The sequence below is a fragment of the Camponotus floridanus genome, unplaced genomic scaffold (assembly GCF_003227725.1).
Source record: "Camponotus floridanus strain SB8 unplaced genomic scaffold, Cflo_v7.5 scaffold360, whole genome shotgun sequence".
Classification (NCBI taxonomy): Eukaryota; Metazoa; Arthropoda; class Insecta; order Hymenoptera; family Formicidae; genus Camponotus; species Camponotus floridanus.
In genome coordinates, this window is record NW_020229504.1 from 69,248 (window position 1) to 76,595 (window position 7,348).

Consider the following 7,348-nt stretch of genomic DNA (forward strand, 5'->3'; position numbering starts at 1 on the left):
TCTGTTCTCAAAAAAAATATTATTTTGCTAAAGCATTTTACAAATAAAGATATGTGAAACAAAAATACAAAATGAAAATAAATCTATTGATATGATTTAAAAAATTAAGTAATTGTGTACATAAATATAATATTTGCATGTAAACGCACGACAGTTTTACATCATAATAAAATTAATTGTTCTGTAAAAACATATTTAAATAAAATTGTATTTACTTATCATGCATTGTTTCTAAAATAAATATATTTCTAATAAATTAACGATATTACAATATCCATACGAAGAATGAATATAATTTTTGTACTTGTTATTTTTTATGAACTATCAGGTTCACAAAAAAAATAGAATAATCGTAAATATTACTACTTGTTATATTTCCTCACTCGTTGCGTGTCATGTTCTCAATTACGTTGCTATTAACACTAGTCTCAGCAGCTGCGTTATTAGCCACATTATTGTTCACATTTTCATTGTTACTCTCGTCGATAGATTCATCATCGGCCACGGTTTCTGAATTGTTGGCAACATTTCTTGTTGCAGCCTTTAACGTTTTTTATAAGTAAGTTAATATTTTCTCTAAATTTTTTTGTTTACCTACTTACAAGGAGAACACCAGAATTGGCCCCCTCCGATTTGGCTGAATTTTATATATATTAGTTCAGCCCTCTCACTAAATCGTGGTAAAAGAATACGCGCCTCTCAAGCATTCGCGAGAAAAACGCGTTCAAAGATTTCTATGTTGGTAATGTACCGAACGGTTAGTGTTCTTTGATTAGCAGCGGCATGGTATAGTGAGTAAGGCGTCGGACTAGAATGTTGCATGTTGCTGGTTCGAATCTTACTTTTATAATTTTTTTTTATTGTATTATATTGTATATGTTTTATTTTTAATATTTAATTCTAAAAATTAATGTACCAAACAATTTTACAAAATTTAAAATTACAATTTAATTAACACACACACATATTTAACATTAATTGCAATTGCATTGTAAATTTACGTTATAAACTAAAATTTATTTGTTATGTAATACATATATTTAAAATTATATTCTATTCTTAAAATAATTTTTAATCTTGCCGTCACAAGTTTCGTTTTCCCCTTGGCGACGATACGATACGACTGCTACCTGACAAAACTTGTTTTCTTTGTAATACAGGTTTTATCCAATGTACTCATTGCACAGAAACATTATGTTTTGCGTGTTTCTATGATAAATATCATCCCAACATATGTAATTCTGATGTTTCTGATTCTGATAATGAATAGATATTGCTTATTGTGAACAAAATAAAATATAGTTGTAAACATAATAAAAGATTCAAATTTTCTTATCCTTCTCTTCTTTTTCTCCTCCTATTATAGAAAAAAATTTTATATAAATTGCATGATAATTTACAATTAATAATAAATATGTGTGTGTGTTAATTAAGGCTCCGGAGTACTCACCGTGAAACTCTGAGTTGACGGTGGCGACATAGGTTGAGAGTGCGGTAGGAATAAGAACTATATGCACGACTTACCAGTGATCATATGGTAAGTCATTCTACAGTTCTTTCATAATAATAGGTGCTTTCCATTTATATCAAAACTCAGATAAATCTCACTTCTGTCTTTCTTTAACATTAATGTTGAAGAAAAACAGAAGTGATATTTATTTGAGTTTTGATGTAAAAGGAAAGCACCTAATGACAGAGAAATGATGATAATATATAGTTATTAAATAAATTAACATTAAAAATTTTAAACCAAAAAAAACTTTCTTATATTTATTTACCCGAAAAATCTTCATTAGTGGTCATATTAGTGATATGTAAATGACGACGCGGCTCGAAAATCGAATCGTAAAGCATACGAAAGGAAATAAATATAAATATATATATATATATATATATATATGTCAATCGTATACTTTGACGACAATTTTTCGTAACACTTGTCTATTTCGACGACTTTTGGCTATTTTGACGACGGTCGTCAAAATTTTACCGATCAATCGTATACTTTGGCGACGTCGTCAAACTAACCCGAAACGGAGAATTGATAAATTTGACGACACTGTATACTTTGACGACACTATATTTATTTTTTGGCGATTTTGACAACAGTAAAAGAAATTATCAAAGAATTGAAAATATAATATTCGACATATAATAAAATTATTTCTTTTTCATTAAAAATAACTTAAATAAAATAAAATGACTTATATAATTAATAATTATAACTTCTTATTTTTAAATAAATTTTGATTGACTATACAGATTGATAAATCCTTTTGCCACATTAAGGGGATGCTGACCAAATGTTTTATCGATCGAGAAAGTGAGGTTAGATTCGACTATATCTCGCGTTATCTATATTTCAAATAATAAAACAATCTGTATTAGTTTATAGATTTTTAGTCGAATCTAACCTCACTTTTCGGTTGATAAAACCTGATAAAATAAATGTCATTCCGGCATCACCTTAACTATTATAATCATTTAATTATTGCAATGTTTTCTTAAGATGATGCGGGAGGGGACAGAACAATATGTGATTAAGTATAACAGATTTTATATGGAAATCTCATATACAGCGTGTATCAAAAGTTCCGGGACGGCTGGATAATTTGAAAAATACGCATCACAGAGGAAAATGACCTAGACAAAAGTTGTAGGATTTTTCCCGGGCAATCCGACGGTGACCTTAGATTTGACTTTGGATAGTCATTTGAAGGTCACATAAAGATTACCTTCAATTTCTTAAATGGAACCCCCTATTTTTCATTGCATATTCTTGTAGCTTATCTCGAGAGCTTTCCAAAACACTATAATTAAGTACCTTTTTATTAAGTACTTTTTGAGTTATAAGGCTTGAAATAATTTCTTAATTTTACATAAACCATAAAATATCTAGTAAACCATTAATTTTTCGATTATCTTACCTTCATACTTTTATGTACAAAATAAAGAGAGGAATCAATTGGTGTAATGAAAACATACAGTTGTTTTTAAGAAAAAATATGGAATTGTTAATTGCAAATTACATATTTTTTCTTAGAAACAACTATGTGTTTTCTTTACACCAATTGATTCCTCTCATTATTTTGTACATAAAAGTATGAAGGTAAGATAATCGAAAAATGAATGGTTTACTAGATATTTTATGGTTTATGTAAAATTAAGAAATTATTTCAAGCCTTATAACTCAAAAAGTACTTAATAAAAAGGTACTTAATTATAGTGTTTTGGAAAGCTCTCGAGATAAGCTACAAGAATATGCAATGAAAAATAGGGGGTTCCATTTAAGAAATTAAAGGTAATCTTTATGTGACCTTCAAATGACTATCCAAGGTCAAATCTAAGGTCACCGTCGGATTGCCCGGGAAAAATCCTTCAACTTTTGTCTAGGTCATTTTACTCTGCGATGCGTATTTTTCAAATTATCCAGCCGTCCCGGAACTTTTGACACACGCTGTATGTATTTCGTAGTAAATACATGAAGGAAAAAATATGTAAATAACAGTAATTACACTGAAACCTTATGTATAAAACTCAATAACTTTGGTTGTACAGGTTATATTCATGTAGCATTTGATAATGATATGTAATATATGATAATAATATATATATATTTTTTTTTGGTTTTTCTGAATGTTTTTTCATAAAAATTCTATATAGATAAAGAATATGTGAACAAGATTGAAGTATTAAAATATAATATTTATTCTACTACTAAATACATATTATATGATAGTACTAAAATTTAAATATGTACAGATTAGCAAAGTTCTATGATGATATTTATTATGTGTGCAAATTTAATCAAATTACGACTTAAAAAATATTACAAATGCTATATATAGTGATAAACAAAGCTACCCAGCAACTATTTTAGCGAAAAATGGTAAGTTGAATATATGTTTCATATCAATATTTCATATTATTATTATTGCATGTAATTAACATTTATATTACATTACAAATATATATATATATATATATAAACCTAAGAATAAATAATAAACAATAACGATGCGTTCACAATATAATAAAATTATAGACGTAGAAATACATCTACAAATGAAATAAGAAATTGAGAATACATTAAAATATATTCTTATTTCATTAAAATATATTCTCAATTTCTTATTTCATTAACAGACATTTCTTTAATATTATAGATAATAAAGATATATTGCAAGATATTACAAAAAATATTATAACAAATAAATCACATCATATTACCACATCATATCATGCAAAAGAACTGATTTCCCAAAATTTTGTGGTAAGTTTAACTCATATCGATAATATTTGTAATACTTATATTTTATCATATGTATGCGATATTCATGTATTTTTACTCTCACGGATATTAATTCTATAAAACTTATTGATAAAAACAAAGGCAATGAGTCTGTGATACTAAACAAGGAGTATAACACTAAAAAAATTGATGTTTCATTAAATACAGGTAAATCTCACATATCTGTAGATGGAAACGATAGAAACAATAATGAATCTGTGCCAAACAAAGGTTGTAATAAGGAAATGACCGATGTTACATCAAATGCTGGTAAATGAGAGAGATTGAGAAAGAGAAACGGAGAGATACGTATATTTAACTTAACTATGTGGTACTTTTTGATTCACACATGATGCGTATGAAGTGACAGAAAATCTGTAAAATGTAATTACGTGAATTATAAATTTTCTGTCGCTTCATATATATGGAAACCTATGAGATGTTTAATAAGATACATCTTCGGGAACATATCACTTTATAAATTTCATTTTGTACTGAATCTGTTCCGTCAAACATTATATCCACTTCTCATTGCTAAGCACAGCAGTATTCAGGTTCTCTGATTCTATTGAAGATATTCAGTGTATCTGATGATCTAGGTGTGTGCAACGTTAATCTTGAGTTGAACGCCTTCACAAGGTCCTACTAGAATGAGGCAATTAAACTAAAACCAAAAAATAGAATAAGATTTACTTATGAGCATCTATGGCATTGGCAAACTAATACACACAACAATAATATATATTAGCATATCTCAACATACATATATTACTACAAAGGTAAAAAAGCAAAATAGGGAAGATAATGAATAAGAGTTATACTGTGTATGTACATATAAAATTATATTTAAAGAGTTATATATTAAAATATTAAATTATATACATTTTAATTAAAAAATTTAAGACTAAAGTAATATGAAAACGTTTTATATTGTCTTTAAAAAAACAGAATTTTTTACAAGGATTAATAAAATGTTCTGTATGAAATTGCAAACTCTTACACTATTGTTGTTGCAGGGTTTTTTTATTCTACCACGTATTGATTTGCGGCAATGTACGAGCCAAAGAAATATATTTTTTCTTTATTTCTTAGATCTTTTTTAGAGACGACAGTGTATGATTTCCCATATGTTGTGCAAATGCAGAAAGTGCTGCTTTTTTCTCATCTTCTGTCCATTGTATCTTTTTCGTTTTTCCATAAGAAGATTCTAAACGAGCATAGAGAATATTATTGAAATAATTTAACAAGCACGAAATAATTATATTATTGGTTCTCAACTTTGACATAAAAATAATGTTGATTGCTATGATCAAACATTCTTATATTCCATATTTAATGATAATAAATTATTTAAATAATGATGCTTTTTTATTTTACTTATTTTTTTTATTTTGAATAGTAATTATAAATATTTTTAGAATAAATATTAGAAAAAAGTTATAGGTTATGTAAACAGAACTAAGTTATATATTTCGGTGATAAAAAAAGAAAGAAAAAAGTAATTAGGTACTTGCAGGCATTAATCTAATATGAAATGTTAAGAGTTATATTGAAAATATTTAAACGAAATCATTTTTAAGAACGAATATTAACATAATAATAAAATAAACTGAATTTTGTACAGTCGTAATTTGTACAATTATGGATTGAAAATAGATAAGGAAAATTACTTACTACTACATTTCCGTTTACCATTTCCGGTTACCTTATTCATACGTTTGCTTGTCAAATTTTTGAAATGCTTTGGTATCTCACACAATGAAACATCTACAATAAACTATAGTTATTAAAACATTCATGAAATTAAAATATCATCATATCATAATGCTATTAATGTTTCATTATTATTACATCATTATTATATCATAATGATATACAAGAAGAATACTTAAGTATAAATTACATAAGCATCAAGCCAACATAAAACCAATTAAAAATGTAAATCATGTAAATATTAATGTTATAAGTTCTATGTCTTACATAATGATTTAAGCAAATATAATATTACTTGATTCATCAGTATTATTGTTACCAAATTGAATAAGTTATTTTCTATTTCAGAGTCATTGTCCGATGCATATTTATTATCCATAATCTATGCATTTCCTTGTGACACAGTTTCTAAATAATGGAAACATTTACAATATATCTCAGCTTGCTATGGTTCTAAATATCTCCATGTATTTTCATCAACATAACTCATAAATATGGCAATATCCGAAACATCAGTAACATTCAGATCAAATTGAATGCAGTGTGTTGCTACATGTTTCCTTAATGTTGTATCATGCAAAGTTATTGACTGACTTGCGTTGCATTGTCGGTAAAATTTATGCATTAAAACACAGGTCCTCGGAGATCAGTATTTATCTTTGTCGACAGCAAATAATGAAATATATGAGGTCATCCTTGTTTATATACTTTATGTACAATACAGCTTTCTAAAAAAATTTATTCTGAAAAATAAAAATGTATACTATATTATATATACGACTTTCACATTACTTTATACATTAATACAAATGCACCTAAGTTTATGTATACTCATAATACAAGATATGTCATCACCAACTAACCTCAAGCCATAACCTCAACAATCAGAGATAGGATAGTATGTCAGTTTCATTATTGTATATACATATTTACACATATTATTTCTTCCTTTACATATTTACACATTACTTTTTCATTGACAAAGCAAATCTAATAATTCGATAATTCGGTAAATATTTAGTGGCACTCAAAAACAGAGTTTAGAAAACACGTTCGGTCACACGTCTGTTCTTATTTACGGACGACGACGGACTACCCAAACTGTAAAGACAGCAAAAAAATTATGCACCTTACGAATGTTTTAATTGCTTTCATTTTCGTCTTGCATTAGTTGATTTCGTCTATTATATAAAAGGAAACTTTAATCAAAGTAAAACTATGAACATTAATAAATCAGAACAAATAACACACGCACAAAATTGAACAACAATAACTAAAACTTTAACCACACATATATAATTGATTTCTTACCTAAAAAACACTTATTTAACTAGACTTTTACAT

General features: G+C 27.0%; 1 long non-coding RNA gene across 1 annotated transcript; it reads right to left on the minus strand.

Annotated features, from left to right (window-relative positions):
- Positions 1-4,301: 4,301 nt before the first annotated feature.
- Positions 4,302-6,737, minus strand: LOC112638757. The gene is made up of 4 exons (XR_003123157.1): positions 6,272-6,737; positions 5,966-6,058; positions 5,292-5,498; positions 4,302-4,955 (listed from the first exon to the last, which is right to left on the minus strand). It is a non-coding gene; the product is annotated as an uncharacterized LOC112638757 (long non-coding RNA).
- Positions 6,738-7,348: the final 611 nt, after the last annotated feature.